Genomic DNA, 17,535 nt, shown 5'->3' on the forward strand with positions numbered 1-17,535 from the left:
CTGGTCAAGAGGAAGAAGAAGGCTTATGTTAGGATGAAATGTGAAGGCTCAGTTAGGGCACTTGAGGGTGACAAGGTAGGCAGGGAAAGACCTAAAGAGAGAGCTCAGAAGAGCCAGGAGGAGACATGAGAAGTTGTTGGCGGATAGGATCAGGATAAGCCCAAAGGCTTTTTATAGGTATTTAAGGAATAAAAGGATAAAGAGAGCAAGATTAGAGCCAATCAAGGATAGTAGTGAGAAGTTGTGTGTGGAGTCTGAGGAAATAGGGGAAGCACTAAATGAATATTTTTCAACAGTATTCACTCTAGAAAACTACAGTGTTGTCGAGGAGAATACAGAGGTACAAGCTACTAAACTAGATGTGATTGAGGTTCACAAGGACGAGGTATTCTTGAGAAGGTGGCCAGACAGGTAGATGAAAGCAAACCGGTAGATGTGGTGCATTTTGGATTTCAGCAAGGTGTTCGATCAGGTTCCCCACCGTAGGCTATTGCACAAAATGCGGAGGAATGGGATTGTGGGAGATATAGCAGTTTGAATCAATAATTGGCTTGCTGAAAGAAGACGGAGGGTGGTAGTTGATGGGAAATGTTCAGGCACACAGATCCTTGAAAGTTGCCACCCAGGTTGAGAGGGTTGTTAAGAACGCAGACAGTGTTATAGCTTTTATTAATAGAGGGATCGAATTCCAGAACCATGAGGTTATGCTACCCCTGTACAACACTCTGCTGCGGCCGCACTAGGAGTATTGTGTACAGTTCTAGTCACCACATTATAAGAGAATGTGGAAGCTTTGGAAAGGCTGCAGAGGAGATTTACTCAAATGTTGCCTTGTATGGAGGGTAGCCCTTGCAAGGAAAGGCTGAGAGACTTGAGGCTGTTCTAATTGCTGAGAAGAAGGGTCAGAGGTGACATAATAGAAACATATAAAATAATCAGAAAGGTTAGATAGGGTGGACAGGGAGAGCCTTTTTTCCAAGTATGATGACGGCGAGCAAGAGGGGACATAGCTTTAAATTGAGGGATGATAGATATAGGACAGATGTCAGAGGTAGTTTCTTTAATCATAGAGAACTAAGGTTATGGAATGCTTTGCCTCCAACGGTAGTAGATTCGCCAACTTTAAGTACATTTACGTCGTCATTGGACAAGCATATGGAAGTGCATGAAATAGCATAGGTTAGATGGGCTTCAGATTGGTACGACACGTCGGACCAACATCGAGGTCCGGAGGGCCTGTACTGCGCTGTATTGTTCTACGATCTATGACTAATATCCACTTCGCATCTTCCTTTTCTAACCAATTCAATGTTTGTATTCTCCCACAATACCTTCAACGCATCGAACTGGGGTCCTTTCGCGCGTTAGGCGAACGTGATGACCACAACACTACAGAAACAAGCCGCAGCCGCACGTCTTGTGGCTCAGTGGCATCCAGCACTGAAAGTTGAAGCCATTCCACGTTTCACCTTTCTGTTTCCAACAGCTCATTGTTGTCCAGTGGAATTGACATCTTGAAAACGTTAAAAAAAAAGACACCTGAAATTGATGACAAAATATAGACAAGGATGTCGTCAATGTTTGGACAGTAGGGCAAGGTGGAATAGTTTGGGACTACTTTCCCTGCAGCGTAACGGCTGAGATATGATCTTATGGAAAGGTTGTAAACAGAGTATTTACGTGTTTTGCCCTAGCTGGAGAGAGTTGAAAACTCGAAAACATAGGTTTAAGGTGAGTGGGCTGAAATTGACAAAGGACCTGAGGCACATTTCCCACACAAAGGATTGTGCGTGTATGGATTGAGCTACCAGAGGACGTGGAGGAGGCTATTACAGTCAGAAAATTGCAAAGGTAACCGGAAGAGTTTCTGGTTAAAAACGGTTTAGAGGGATTGGGGGCAAATACTGGGGAATGGGATTTGTTTACTTTTGGCTATGTGGTGACATAGTAACAGAAGTCAAAAGGTAATTACCTCACCCCACCCCCACTCCAGAAGAGGTGCTAACTGCCCTTGAGTGCTTTTTGTTCTCGATGTGAAGAGCTCTCACGCCTGAGTCACCTTCACGTCTCTGGTTGCTGAGTGAATCACACCGAAGGAATTTCACCAGAGCTGCAACTGCCTCACTTCCCCACTCGCCCTCCCGTTTACATTTTCCTGCTCGTCAGTGATTTAAAGAAAACCAAATGGGTTTGATGTCATTCTGTAGCCTCTCTGTCGATTCCTCCGTTTCAGTTCCAACACGACTTAGATCTCGGGGCGCACCTTAATACAAGCGACGCTACGAAAGCGCAAGTTCAAAGGTTCCTCTGAGAGTGTAATTTCTTTCATTGCTGTTGCTGATTGAATGTGCGACTAACGTGCGAACCGGTCCAAAACATGATTCAGGACCTCTGGTGCCAATTCTCGCACGTTGAATAACGACAGACAGCTTCCAAATGAGGGCTTTCAGAGACGACTTTGGGCTACATTTGACAGACAGACAAGTTCAGGAATCCGTGGTGCGCTGTGACACCAGCACATCAGCTTCTTTCCTGTCTTTGAACCGAGCCGCCTGCGCAAGGAATGCAAATGCGGTACTGCTTTTCGTGGACGGAACAGAAGGCGGTAACTACACTCTCAAACAGAATGGCATATGATCAGAACCAGGTTGGAGAAAAACTTTACAATGCTTTGCACAGTAATTAAATGGAATTGCATTACATTACATTTCACTACGAGAGCAGATTTGTTCAAGCAAATTCGAAGGCAGGTTTGCAGATGGGAAAGCAAGCAAGAAAGCTCCGTTCTTGTCCATGTAAAAGGCAGGAGCTGAAGAACGAAACAGTTTCTGCCCAGTTTCGAACTGGGGACCTTTCGCGTAGTGAGGCGAACGTGATGACCACTACACTACCGAAACAAGCCGCAGGCACCCGACCTGCGGTTCAGTGGCATCCAGCACTGAAAGTTGAAGCCATTCCACGTTTCACCTTTCTGTTTCCAACAGCTCGTTCTTGTCCAGCGGAATTGACATCTTGAAAACGTAAAACAAAGACCCGTGAAATTGATGACAAAATATAGACAAAGATGTCGACAATGTTTGGACCGTAGGACGAGTTGGAATAGTTTGGGACGACTTTCCCTGCAGCGGAACGGCTGCGACATGATCTGATGGAAGGCTTGTAAATTGAGTATTTACGTGTTTTACCCAAGTTGGGGTGAGTTGAAAACTCGAGAGCATAGGTTTAAGGTGAGTGGGCTGAAATTGACAAAGGAGCTGAGGCACATTTCCACACAGAAGGATGTGCGTGTTTGGGATGAGCTACCAGAGGAAGTGGAGGAGGCTATTACAATCAGAAAATTGCAAAGGTAATCGGATGAGTTTCTGGATAGGATGGGTTTAGAGGGATTGGGGCCAAATGCTGGGGAACGGGACTTGTTTAATTTTGGCTATGTGGTGAGCATGGACGAGATACACCGAGGTATCTGTTTCCACGCGGTGTACCCCAATAACGTCGTGTTGCTTACACCGGCTTAAAAGGATTACTTTTTAGCGGAGTTTGCCGTCGCAGTCTGTGGCACAATCATTTAGTCTGTGCGACTGCTCACGGGAAAGGTAGTATTGTGAAACACTGCAGAAACGAACGACTTCCTAACTTTTGCTCCTACTGACCATACTCTGTGAAATTTTCCCAGATCCTCAGATGAGGATTTTTGCTGCTGGAAGTTACCTCAGAAATCCTGTTAACTCGAAATGTATTGAGCCAATCGCAAAACAGAAAGCATTTAACACGGAACACAAACAAAACTGGCATACCTAATGTATTTTCAGACACAGCGAAGCATGAATGCTAAATGTGAGACAGCCCGAGGGCATGAGTCATAAAGTAATCTCACAACTAACAACAGGGCAATTCCAAACTACTCTTTCAAACATACTGCAGCCTAAGTGCACCACCACTTCCCAGACAATGCTGTAAAGAGAGAAAGAAAGAACACAATAAGAATTGGCCGTAAAAAGTGAATTTCACCAACCACAGTCTCGATTAGATTACCTTTCCCTTCCGATGTCTCCAGGACGGAAATGAAGGAAATGGGAGAAATTCAATAACATATGACATCGAAATTCATTGGAACGATTTTGCCATTAGCCAGAAAACCAAATAACGACGAGTCGAGTCACCGCAGGACTTTGTTTCACAACAGCGATGAAATAACAGTCTCCATTCGGTTCCAGGGAAAGCTCAACTTGCCTGGAAGGGCAGAACTGTTCGCGATTTTCCGCGCGGGAGGCGAACACTATCATAACTGCAGAGACACTTTGAAATATTTGGCACTATCCCACACAACATTTAATTCCCTGGGAAGCAAACCCATTTTTCTTTTGTTTTCAACATCAATATACCGTGGGGACAGAAACAGCATTTTAAGGAGCTACAGCGTTGGAGTTGATCAGCAGAGATGGCAGTGGTGAGATTCGAAACACGCCCTTTTCGAGAGTGGAACCTGGGTCGAGCGCCATCGACCACTCGGCCACCCCACCAGCCGGCCGGGCGCCCCATTTTCTTGCATTTCCAATTGTGCTCCTGCATAACGACAGATGCAAAGTCACATGAAAAGGGTTCCATGATACCTCTCCGACTGGCAAAGCTGCTGCGATGTGCCCGTCTGCAATGTCAATTTCGCAGCAGATAATGATAGCCCTTCAATCCAGACAAAAATCAATGGTAGGCTGAGTCTACGTTCTCAGACTCTTTTCAGCTACAATTGTATCTGTGAGTGCGTGAGAATATATGTTCGCTTATGATTTGGTCAAATAACCATGAACTGCTTGACATTACTGCAATTTCGATTCTTGCTTTGCTAAATGATTTCGCCCATTGCTCGAAGCAGGACGACTTTCACGTTTACACGGAACACGAAACACACCGGACTACAGGGGAAATGCACAAAGCTGAGCTGGCCGTGTTCCACATCATACCGCGCAGCATCGTTTCAGTCACTGTGTCTGTTTTGCAGAATAAGAGTCCCAAAGAATGTTCTCCACCCTAAAAGCGGAGGTAGCATTACAATCCGAGAACGACAGAGCACATTGTGAGGATGCTCTGACCTCGGAGCCGGTTCGAGATGCCACTTTCCTTGCCTTTTTGCCTTAACCGTGCAATTCGCTGCAGAGATGTTCACACCTGGATATGAGCCACATGGATACCAACTGAGTCGACGAGAAGCGACTCAATACATTTTGCTAAATTCCACGGTGCTTATTAGAAATGCAGTTTCTGTTCACATCAATCTAAAAGGCAGTTTCTGAACGTAGTAACAGAATTCAAAAGGTAATTACCTCACCCCACCCCCACTCCAGAAGAGGTGCTAACTGCCCTTGAGTGCTTTTTGTTCTCCATGTGAAGAGCTCTCACGCCTGAGTCACCTTCACGTCTCTGGCTGCTGAGTGAATCACACCGAAGGAATTTCACCAGAGCTGCAACTGCCTCACTTCCCCACTCGCCCTCCCCGTTTACATTTTCCTGCTCGTCAGTGATTTAAAGAAAACCAAATGGGTTCGATGTCATTCTGTAGCCTCTCTGTCGATTCCTCCGTTTCAGTTCCAACATGACTCAGATCTCGGGGCGCACCTTAATACTAGCGACGCTATGAAAGCACAAGTTCAAAGGTTCCTCTGAAAGTGTAATTTCTTTCATTGCTGTTGCTGGTTGAATGAGCCACTAACGTGCGAACTGCTCCAAAACATGATTCAGGATATCTGGTGCCAATTCTCGCACGTTGAATAACGACAGACAGCTTCCAAATGAGGGATTTCAGAGACGACTTTGGGCTACATTTGACAGACAGACAAGTTCAGGAATCCGTGGTGCGCTGTGACACCAGCGCATCAGCTTCTTTCCTGTCTTTGAACCGGGCCGCCTGCGCAAGGAATGCAAATGCGGTACTGCTTTTCGTGGACGGAACAGAAGGCGGTAACTACACTCTCAAACAGAATGGCATATGATCAGAACCAGGTTGGAGAAAAACTACAATGCTTTGCACAGTAATTAAATGGAATTGCATTACATTACATTTCACGACGAGAGCAGATTTGTTCAAGCAAATTCAAAGGCAGGTTTGCAGATGGGAAAGCAAGCAAGAAAGCTCCGTTCTTGTTCATGTAAAAGTCTGCAGTTGAAGAACAAAGCAGTTTCTGCCCAATTTCGAACTGGGGACCTATCGCGTGTTAGGTGAACTAGATGACCACTACACTACAAAAACAAGTCGCAGCCACCCCGGCTGTGGCTCAGTGTCATCCAGCACTGAAAGGTGAAGCCGTTCTACCTTTCACCTTTCTGTTTCCAATAGCTCGTTGTTTAATGGGACTTGTTTAATCATGGCTATGTGGTGAGCATGGACGAGATACATTGAAGTATTTGTTTCCACTCGGTGTACCCCAATAACGTTGTGTTGCTTACACCGGCTTTAAAGGATTACTTTTTCGCGGAGTTTGCCGTCGCAGTCTGTGGCACAATCATTTAGTCTGTTCGACTGCTCACGGGAAAGGTAGTATTGTGAAACACTGCAGAAACGAACGACTTCCTTACTTTAGCTCCGACTGACCATACTCTGTGAAATTTTCCCAGATTCTCAGTTGAGGAGTTTTGCAGCTGGAAGTTACCTCAGAAACCCTGTTAATTCGTAATGTATTGAGCGAATCGCAAAACAGAAAGCATTTAACACGGAACACAAACAAAACTGGCAAACCAAATGTATTTTCAGACACAGAGATGCATGAATGCTAAATGTGAGACAGGCCGGGGGCATGAGCCATTAACTAATCTCGCAACTAACAACAGGGCAATTCCAAACTACTCTTTCAAACATATTGGAGCCTGAGTGCACCACCACCTCCCAGACAATGCTGAAATGAGAGAAAGAAAGAACATAATAAGAATGGGCCATAAAAAGTGAATTTCACCAATCACAGTCTCGATTAGATTACCTTTCCCTTCCGATGTCTCCAGGACGGAAATGAAGGAAATGGGAGAAATTCAATAACATATGACATCGAAATTCATTGGAACGATTTTCCCATTTCAGAAAACAAAATAACGACGAGTCGAGCGACCGCAGGACTTTGTTTCACAGCAGCAATGAAATAACAGCCTCCATTCGGTTCCAGTAAACGCACAACTTGTCTGGGACAGCAGAGCTGTTTGCGATTTTCCGCGCGGGAGGCGAGCACGATCATGACAGCACAGACACCGGAAAAGTCGGCACTTTCCCACACCACAGTTAATTGCCCGGGAAGCACACACATGTTTCTTCAGTTTTAAACAGAAATGCAGCAGGAGTCGAAACAGCATTTTAACATGCTGCGTCGTTGGAAACGATCAGCAGAAAATGGCAGCGGTGGGATTCGAACCCACGCCTCTGTCGAGACTGGAGCCTAAATCCAGCGCCTTAGACCGCTCGGCCACACTACCAGCCGGCCGCGCCCCCCATTTTCTTGCACTTCCAATTGTGATGCTGCATAACAACAGATGCAAAGTCACGTGAAAAGGGTTCCATGATCCCTCTCCGACTCGCACAACTGCTGGGATGTGCCCGTCTACAATATTAATTTCGCTGCAGATAATGATAGCCCATCAATCCAGATAAGTATCAATGCTAAGTTGAGTCTATCTTCTCAGACTCTTTTCAGCTACAAATGTATCTGTGAGTGCGTGAGAACATACGATCGGTTATGATTTGGTCAAATAACCATGAGCTGCTTGACATGACTGCAATTTCGATTCTTGCTTTGCTAAATGATTTCACCCTTTGGTCGAAACAGGACAACTTTCACGTTTGCACGGAACATGAAACACACCGGACTACAGGGAAAATGCACAAAGCTGAGCTGGCCGTGTTCCACATCATACCGCGCAGCATCGTTTCAGTCACTGTGTCTGTTTTGCAGAATAAGAGTCCCAAAGAATGTTCTCCACCCTAAAACCGGAGGTAGCATTACAATCCGAGAACGACAGAGCACATTGTGAGGATGCTCTGACCTCGGAGCCGGTTCGAGATGCCACTTTCCTTGCCTTTTTGCCTTAGTTTATTGCTCATGCCCCCGGCCTGTCTCACATTTATCATTCATGCATCTCTGTGTCTGAAAATACATTTGGTTTGCCACTTTTGTTTGTGTTCCGTGTTAAATGCTTTCTGTTTTGCGATTCGCTCAATACATTACGAATTAACAGGGTTCCTGAGGTAACTTCCAGCTGCAAAACTCCTCAACTGAGGATCTGGGAAAATTTCACAGAGTATGGTCAGTCGGAGCTAAAGTAAGGAAGTCGTTCGTTTCTGCAGTGTTTCACAATACTACCTTTCCCGTGAGCAGTCGAACAGACTAAATGATTGTGCCACAGACTGCGACGGCAAACTCCGCGAAAAAGTAATCCTTTAAAGCCGGTGTAAGCAACACAACGTTATTGGGGTACACCGAGTGGAAACAAATACTTCGATGTATCTCGTCCATGCTCACCACATAGCCATGATTAAACAAGTCCCATTAAACAACGAGCTATTGGAAACAGAAAGGTGAAAGGTAGAACGGCTTCACCTTTCAGTGCTGGATGACACTGAGCCACAGCCGGGGTGGCTGCGACTTGTTTTTGTAGTGTAGTGGTCATCTAGTTCACCTAACACGCGATAGGTCCCCAGTTCGAAATTGGGCAGAAACTGCTTTGTTCTTCAACTGCAGACTTTTACATGAACAAGAACGGAGCTTTCTTGCTTGCTTTTCCATCTGCAAACCTGCCTTCGAATTTGCTTGAACAAATCTGCTCTCGTCGTGAAATGTAATGTAATGCAATTCCATTTAATTACTGTGCAAAGCATTGTAAAGTTTTTCTCCAACCTGGTTCTGATCATATGCCATTCTGTTTGAGAGTGTAGTTACCGCCTTCTGTTCCGTCCACGAAAAGCAGTACCGCATTTGCATTCCTTGCGCAGGCGGCCCGGTTCAAAGACAGGAAAGAAGCTGATGCGCTGGTGTCACAGCGCACCACGGATTCCTGAACTTGTCTGTCTGTCAAATGTAGCCCAAAGTCGTCTCTGAAATCCCTCATTTGGAAGCTGTCTGTCGTTATTCAACGTGCGAGAATTGGCACCAGATATCCTGAATCATGTTTTGGAGCAGTTCGCACGTTAGTGGCTCATTCAACCAGCAACAGCAATGAAAGAAATTACACTTTCAGAGGAACCTTTGAACTTGTGCTTTCATAGCGTCGCTAGTATTAAGGTGCGCCCCGAGATCTGAGTCATGTTGGAACTGAAACGGAGGAATCGACAGAGAGGCTACAGAATGACATCGAATCCATTTGGTTTTCTTTAAATCACTGACGAGCAGGAAAATGTAAACGGGGAGGGCGAGTGGGGAAGTGAGGCAGTTGCAGCTCTGGTGAAATTCCTTCGGTGTGATTCACTCAGCAGCCAGAGACGTGAAGGTGACTCAGGCGTGAGAGCTCTTCACATGGAGAACAAAAAGCACTCAAGGGCAGTTAGCACCTCTTCTGGAGTGGGGGTGGGGTGAGGTAATTACCTTTTGAATTCTGTTACTATGTTCAGAAAATGCCTTTTAGATTGAGGTGAACAGAAACTGCATTTCTACAAAGCACCATGGAATTTAGCAAAATGTATTGAGTCGCTTCTCGTCGACTCAGTTGGTATCCATGTGGCTCATATCCAGGTGTGAACATCTCTGCAGCGAATTGCACGGTTAAGGCAAAAAGGCAAGGAAAGTGGCATCTCGAACCGGCTCCGAGGTCAGAGCATCCTCACAATGTGATCTGTCGTTCTCGGATTGTAATGCTACCTCCGCTTTTAGGGTGGAGAACATTCTTTGGGACTCTTATTCTGCAAAACAGACACAGTGTCTGAAACGATGCTGCGCGGTATGATGTGGAACACGGCCAGCTCAGCTTTGTGCATTTCCCCTGTAGTCCGGTGTGTTTCGTGTTCCGTGTAAACGTGAAAGTCGTCCTGCTTCGAGCAATGGGCGAAATCATTTAGCAAAGCAAGAATCGAAATTGCAGTAATGTCAAGCAGTTCATGGTTATTTGACCAAATCATAAGCGAACATATATTCTCACGCACTCACAGATACAATTGTAGCTGAAAAGAGTCTGCGAAGATAGACTCAGCCTACCATTGATTTTTGTCTGGATTGAAGGGCTATCATTATCTGCTGCGAAATTGACATTGCAGACGGGCACATCGCAGCAGCCTTGCCAGTCGGAGAGGTATCATGGAACCCTTTTCATGTGACTTTGCATCTGTCGTTATGCAGGAGCACAATTGGAAATGCAAGAAAATGGGGCGCGCGGCCGGCTGTTAGTGTGGCCGAGTGGTCGATGGCGCTCGATCCAGGTTCCACTCTCGAAAGGGGCGTGGGTTTGAATTTCACCACTGCCATCTCTGCTGATCAACTCCAACGCTGCAGCTCGTTCAAATGCTGTTTCTGTCCCCACGGTATATTGATGTTGAAAACAAAAGAAAAATGGGTTTGCTTCCCAGGGAATTAAATGTTGTGTGGGATAGTCAGAATGGCAAGGAGCTGCTATTAAAACTCAGTGCGGCCTTCCCTCCGAAACAACAGAAAAAACCCTATTTTTTAAACAAGGAAACTCACCTGATGCATGGATCATGATTCTGTTGCGGTCCTGGCTTGTTGGTCTTGGGTGTGATATCGCCTCGGGTGAGTGATGTTCGTGTGAGAAGTCACACTTGAGCACTGGAGTTTTGCATATGGTTCTATTTTTGACTCAGAAGGTATAATTTTGATGAGCTTGAGTTCAGAACAAGGCACCGAAGCTTAAAGACACACAACAGCAACTTCTTGTAGGTCGTTACAAGACTGAGAAATGGATTCGCTAACTTCAAATGATGCTGATCCTGTTAATGTGGATTTTGCCGAGTGCACGTCCTGTGTGGAGTAACCTGAAAGTCTTAATTTGAGGATTTTTGCAGCTGGAAGTTACCTCAGAAACCCTGTTAATTCGTAATGTATTGAGCGAATCGCAAAACAGAAAGCATTTAACACGGAGCACAAACAAAACTGGCAAACCAAATGCGTTTTCAGACACAGCGAGCATGAATGCTAAATGTGAGACAGGCCGGGGGCATGAGCCATAAAGTAATCTCACAACTAACAACAGGGCAATTCCAAACTGCTCTTTCAAACATACTGGAGCCTGAGTGCACCACCACTTCCCAGACAATGCTGAAAAGAGAGAAAGAAAGAACACAATAAGAATGGGCCATAAAAAGTGAATTTCACCAATCACAGTCTCGATTACATTACCTTTCCCTTCCGATGTCTCCAGGACGGAAATGAAGGAAATGGGAGAAATTCAATAACATATGACATCGCAATTCATTGGAACGATTTTCCCATTTCAGAAAACAAAATAACGACGAGTCGAGCGACCGCAGGACTTTGTTTCACAGCAGCAATGAAATAACAGCCTCCATTCGGTTCCAGTAAACGCACAACTTGTCTGGGACAGCAGAGCTGTTTGCGATTTTCCGCGCGGGAGGCGAGCACGATCATGACAGCACAGACACCGGAAAAGTCGGCACTTTCCCACACCACAGTTAATTGCCCGGGAAGCACACACATGTTTCTTCAGTTTTAAACAGAAATGCAGCAGGAGTCGAAACAGCATTTTAACATGCTGCGTCGTTGGAAACGATCAGCAGAAAATGGCAGCGGTGGGATTCGAACCCACGCCTCTGTCGAGACTGGAGCCTAAATCCAGCGCCTTAGACCGCTCGGCCACACTACCAGCCGGCCGCGCCCCCCATTTTCTTGCACTTCCAATTGTGATGCTGCATAACAACAGATGCAAAGTCACGTGAAAAGGGTTCCATGATCCCTCTCCGACTCGCACAACTGCTGGGATGTGCCCGTCTACAATATTAATTTCGCTGCAGATAATGATAGCCCATCAATCCAGATAAGTATCAATGCTAAGTTGAGTCTATCTTCTCAGACTCTTTTCAGCTACAAATGTATCTGTGAGTGCGTGAGAACATACGATCGGTTATGATTTGGTCAAATAACCATGAGCTGCTTGACATGACTGCAATTTCGATTCTTGCTTTGCTAAATGATTTCACCCTTTGGTCGAAACAGGACAACTTTCACGTTTGCACGGAACATGAAACACACCGGACTACAGGGAAAATGCACAAAGCTGAGCTGGCCGTGTTCCACATCATACCGCGCAGCATCGTTTCAGTCACTGTGTCTGTTTTGCAGAATAAGAGTCCCAAAGAATGTTCTCCACCCTAAAACCGGAGGTAGCATTACAATCCGAGAACGACAGAGCACATTGTGAGGATGCTCTGACCTCGGAGCCGGTTCGAGATGCCACTTTCCTTGCCTTTTTGCCTTAGTTTATTGCTCATGCCCCCGGCCTGTCTCACATTTATCATTCATGCATCTCTGTGTCTGAAAATACATTTGGTTTGCCACTTTTGTTTGTGTTCCGTGTTAAATGCTTTCTGTTTTGCGATTCGCTCAATACATTACGAATTAACAGGGTTCCTGAGGTAACTTCCAGCTGCAAAACTCCTCAACTGAGGATCTGGGAAAATTTCACAGAGTATGGTCAGTCGGAGCTAAAGTAAGGAAGTCGTTCGTTTCTGCAGTGTTTCACAATACTACCTTTCCCGTGAGCAGTCGAACAGACTAAATGATTGTGCCACAGACTGCGACGGCAAACTCCGCGAAAAAGTAATCCTTTAAAGCCGGTGTAAGCAACACAACGTTATTGGGGTACACCGAGTGGAAACAAATACTTCGATGTATCTCGTCCATGCTCACCACATAGCCATGATTAAACAAGTCCCATTAAACAACGAGCTATTGGAAACAGAAAGGTGAAAGGTAGAACGGCTTCACCTTTCAGTGCTGGATGACACTGAGCCACAGCCGGGGTGGCTGCGACTTGTTTTTGTAGTGTAGTGGTCATCTAGTTCACCTAACACGCGATAGGTCCCCAGTTCGAAATTGGGCAGAAACTGCTTTGTTCTTCAACTGCAGACTTTTACATGAACAAGAACGGAGCTTTCTTGCTTGCTTTTCCATCTGCAAACCTGCCTTCGAATTTGCTTGAACAAATCTGCTCTCGTCGTGAAATGTAATGTAATGCAATTCCATTTAATTACTGTGCAAAGCATTGTAAAGTTTTTCTCCAACCTGGTTCTGATCATATGCCATTCTGTTTGAGAGTGTAGTTACCGCCTTCTGTTCCGTCCACGAAAAGCAGTACCGCATTTGCATTCCTTGCGCAGGCGGCCCGGTTCAAAGACAGGAAAGAAGCTGATGCGCTGGTGTCACAGCGCACCACGGATTCCTGAACTTGTCTGTCTGTCAAATGTAGCCCAAAGTCGTCTCTGAAATCCCTCATTTGGAAGCTGTCTGTCGTTATTCAACGTGCGAGAATTGGCACCAGATATCCTGAATCATGTTTTGGAGCAGTTCGCACGTTAGTGGCTCATTCAACCAGCAACAGCAATGAAAGAAATTACACTTTCAGAGGAACCTTTGAACTTGTGCTTTCATAGCGTCGCTAGTATTAAGGTGCGCCCCGAGATCTGAGTCATGTTGGAACTGAAACGGAGGAATCGACAGAGAGGCTACAGAATGACATCGAATCCATTTGGTTTTCTTTAAATCACTGACGAGCAGGAAAATGTAAACGGGGAGGGCGAGTGGGGAAGTGAGGCAGTTGCAGCTCTGGTGAAATTCCTTCGGTGTGATTCACTCAGCAGCCAGAGACGTGAAGGTGACTCAGGCGTGAGAGCTCTTCACATGGAGAACAAAAAGCACTCAAGGGCAGTTAGCACCTCTTCTGGAGTGGGGGTGGGGTGAGGTAATTACCTTTTGAATTCTGTTACTATGTTCAGAAAATGCCTTTTAGATTGAGGTGAACAGAAACTGCATTTCTACAAAGCACCATGGAATTTAGCAAAATGTATTGAGTCGCTTCTCGTCGACTCAGTTGGTATCCATGTGGCTCATATCCAGGTGTGAACATCTCTGCAGCGAATTGCACGGTTAAGGCAAAAAGGCAAGGAAAGTGGCATCTCGAACCGGCTCCGAGGTCAGAGCATCCTCACAATGTGATCTGTCGTTCTCGGATTGTAATGCTACCTCCGCTTTTAGGGTGGAGAACATTCTTTGGGACTCTTATTCTGCAAAACAGACACAGTGTCTGAAACGATGCTGCGCGGTATGATGTGGAACACGGCCAGCTCAGCTTTGTGCATTTCCCCTGTAGTCCGGTGTGTTTCGTGTTCCGTGTAAACGTGAAAGTCGTCCTGCTTCGAGCAATGGGCGAAATCATTTAGCAAAGCAAGAATCGAAATTGCAGTAATGTCAAGCAGTTCATGGTTATTTGACCAAATCATAAGCGAACATATATTCTCACGCACTCACAGATACAATTGTAGCTGAAAAGAGTCTGCGAAGATAGACTCAGCCTACCATTGATTTTTGTCTGGATTGAAGGGCTATCATTATCTGCTGCGAAATTGACATTGCAGACGGGCACATCGCAGCAGCCTTGCCAGTCGGAGAGGTATCATGGAACCCTTTTCATGTGACTTTGCATCTGTCGTTATGCAGGAGCACAATTGGAAATGCAAGAAAATGGGGCGCGCGGCCGGCTGTTAGTGTGGCCGAGTGGTCGATGGCGCTCGATCCAGGTTCCACTCTCGAAAGGGGCGTGGGTTTGAATTTCACCACTGCCATCTCTGCTGATCAACTCCAACGCTGCAGCTCGTTCAAATGCTGTTTCTGTCCCCACGGTATATTGATGTTGAAAACAAAAGAAAAATGGGTTTGCTTCCCAGGGAATTAAATGTTGTGTGGGATAGTCAGAATGGCAAGGAGCTGCTATTAAAACTCAGTGCGGCCTTCCCTCCGAAACAACAGAAAAAACCCTATTTTTTAAACAAGGAAACTCACCTGATGCATGGATCATGATTCTGTTGCGGTCCTGGCTTGTTGGTCTTGGGTGTGATATCGCCTCGGGTGAGTGATGTTCGTGTGAGAAGTCACACTTGAGCACTGGAGTTTTGCATATGGTTCTATTTTTGACTCAGAAGGTATAATTTTGATGAGCTTGAGTTCAGAACAAGGCACCGAAGCTTAAAGACACACAACAGCAACTTCTTGTAGGTCGTTACAAGACTGAGAAATGGATTCGCTAACTTCAAATGATGCTGATCCTGTTAATGTGGATTTTGCCGAGTGCACGTCCTGTGTGGAGTAACCTGAAAGTCTTAATTTGAGGATTTTTGCAGCTGGAAGTTACCTCAGAAACCCTGTTAATTCGTAATGTATTGAGCGAATCGCAAAACAGAAAGCATTTAACACGGAGCACAAACAAAACTGGCAAACCAAATGCGTTTTCAGACACAGCGAGCATGAATGCTAAATGTGAGACAGGCCGGGGGCATGAGCCATAAAGTAATCTCACAACTAACAACAGGGCAATTCCAAACTGCTCTTTCAAACATACTGGAGCCTGAGTGCACCACCACTTCCCAGACAATGCTGAAAAGAGAGAAAGAAAGAACACAATAAGAATGGGCCATAAAAAGTGAATTTCACCAATCACAGTCTCGATTACATTACCTTTCCCTTCCGATGTCTCCAGGACGGAAATGAAGGAAATGGGAGAAATTCAATAACATATGACATCGCAATTCATTGGAACGATTTTCCCATTTCAGAAAACAAAATAACGACGAGTCGAGCGACCGCAGGACTTTGTTTCACAGCAGCAATGAAATAACAGCCTCCATTCGGTTCCAGTAAACGCACAACTTGTCTGGGACAGCAGAGCTGTTTGCGATTTTCCGCGCGGGAGGCGAGCACGATCATGACAGCACAGACACCGGAAAAGTCGGCACTTTCCCACACCACAGTTAATTGCCCGGGAAGCACACACATGTTTCTTCAGTTTTAAACAGAAATGCAGCAGGAGTCGAAACAGCATTTTAACATGCTGCGTCGTTGGAAACGATCAGCAGAAAATGGCAGCGGTGGGATTCGAACCCACGCCTCTGTCGAGACTGGAGCCTAAATCCAGCGCCTTAGACCGCTCGGCCACACTACCAGCCGGCCGCGCCCCCCATTTTCTTGCACTTCCAATTGTGATGCTGCATAACAACAGATGCAAAGTCACGTGAAAAGGGTTCCATGATCCCTCTCCGACTCGCACAACTGCTGGGATGTGCCCGTCTACAATATTAATTTCGCTGCAGATAATGATAGCCCATCAATCCAGATAAGTATCAATGCTAAGTTGAGTCTATCTTCTCAGACTCTTTTCAGCTACAAATGTATCTGTGAGTGCGTGAGAACATACGATCGGTTATGATTTGGTCAAATAACCATGAGCTGCTTGACATGACTGCAATTTCGATTCTTGCTTTGCTAAATGATTTCACCCTTTGGTCGAAACAGGACAACTTTCACGTTTGCACGGAACATGAAACACACCGGACTACAGGGAAAATGCACAAAGCTGAGCTGGCCGTGTTCCACATCATACCGCGCAGCATCGTTTCAGTCACTGTGTCTGTTTTGCAGAATAAGAGTCCCAAAGAATGTTCTCCACCCTAAAACCGGAGGTAGCATTACAATCCGAGAACGACAGAGCACATTGTGAGGATGCTCTGACCTCGGAGCCGGTTCGAGATGCCACTTTCCTTGCCTTTTTGCCTTAGTTTATTGCTCATGCCCCCGGCCTGTCTCACATTTATCATTCATGCATCTCTGTGTCTGAAAATACATTTGGTTTGCCACTTTTGTTTGTGTTCCGTGTTAAATGCTTTCTGTTTTGCGATTCGCTCAATACATTACGAATTAACAGGGTTCCTGAGGTAACTTCCAGCTGCAAAACTCCTCAACTGAGGATCTGGGAAAATTTCACAGAGTATGGTCAGTCGGAGCTAAAGTAAGGAAGTCGTTCGTTTCTGCAGTGTTTCACAATACTACCTTTCCCGTGAGCAGTCGAACAGACTAAATGATTGTGCCACAGACTGCGACGGCAAACTCCGCGAAAAAGTAATCCTTTAAAGCCGGTGTAAGCAACACAACGTTATTGGGGTACACCGAGTGGAAACAAATACTTCGATGTATCTCGTCCATGCTCACCACATAGCCATGATTAAACAAGTCCCATTAAACAACGAGCTATTGGAAACAGAAAGGTGAAAGGTAGAACGGCTTCACCTTTCAGTGCTGGATGACACTGAGCCACAGCCGGGGTGGCTGCGACTTGTTTTTGTAGTGTAGTGGTCATCTAGTTCACCTAACACGCGATAGGTCCCCAGTTCGAAATTGGGCAGAAACTGCTTTGTTCTTCAACTGCAGACTTTTACATGAACAAGAACGGAGCTTTCTTGCTTGCTTTTCCATCTGCAAACCTGCCTTCGAATTTGCTTGAACAAATCTGCTCTCGTCGTGAAATGTAATGTAATGCAATTCCATTTAATTACTGTGC

The 17,535-nt window shown here is 45.6% G+C and overlaps 3 non-coding genes across 3 annotated transcripts; all 3 read right to left on the reverse strand.

Moving 5' to 3' along the window:
• Positions 1-7,367: 7,367 nt before the first annotated feature.
• Positions 7,368-7,449, reverse strand: trnal-uag (transfer RNA leucine (anticodon UAG)). The gene has a single exon. It is a non-coding gene; the product is annotated as a tRNA-Leu (tRNA).
• A 4,265-nt stretch (positions 7,450-11,714) lies between these two features.
• Positions 11,715-11,796, reverse strand: trnal-uag (transfer RNA leucine (anticodon UAG)). Its single transcript has one exon. It is a non-coding gene; the product is annotated as a tRNA-Leu (tRNA).
• A 4,265-nt stretch (positions 11,797-16,061) lies between these two features.
• On the reverse strand, positions 16,062-16,143 carry trnal-uag (transfer RNA leucine (anticodon UAG)). The gene has a single exon. It is a non-coding gene; the product is annotated as a tRNA-Leu (tRNA).
• Between the last annotated feature and the right edge of the window lie 1,392 nt (positions 16,144-17,535).

This window comes from Chiloscyllium plagiosum, unplaced genomic scaffold (genome assembly GCF_037043375.1).
Source record: "Chiloscyllium plagiosum isolate Xiang-an unplaced genomic scaffold, Cpla_swu_hap1 HiC_scaffold_48, whole genome shotgun sequence".
In the NCBI taxonomy this organism is placed as follows: Eukaryota; Metazoa; Chordata; class Chondrichthyes; order Orectolobiformes; family Hemiscylliidae; genus Chiloscyllium; species Chiloscyllium plagiosum.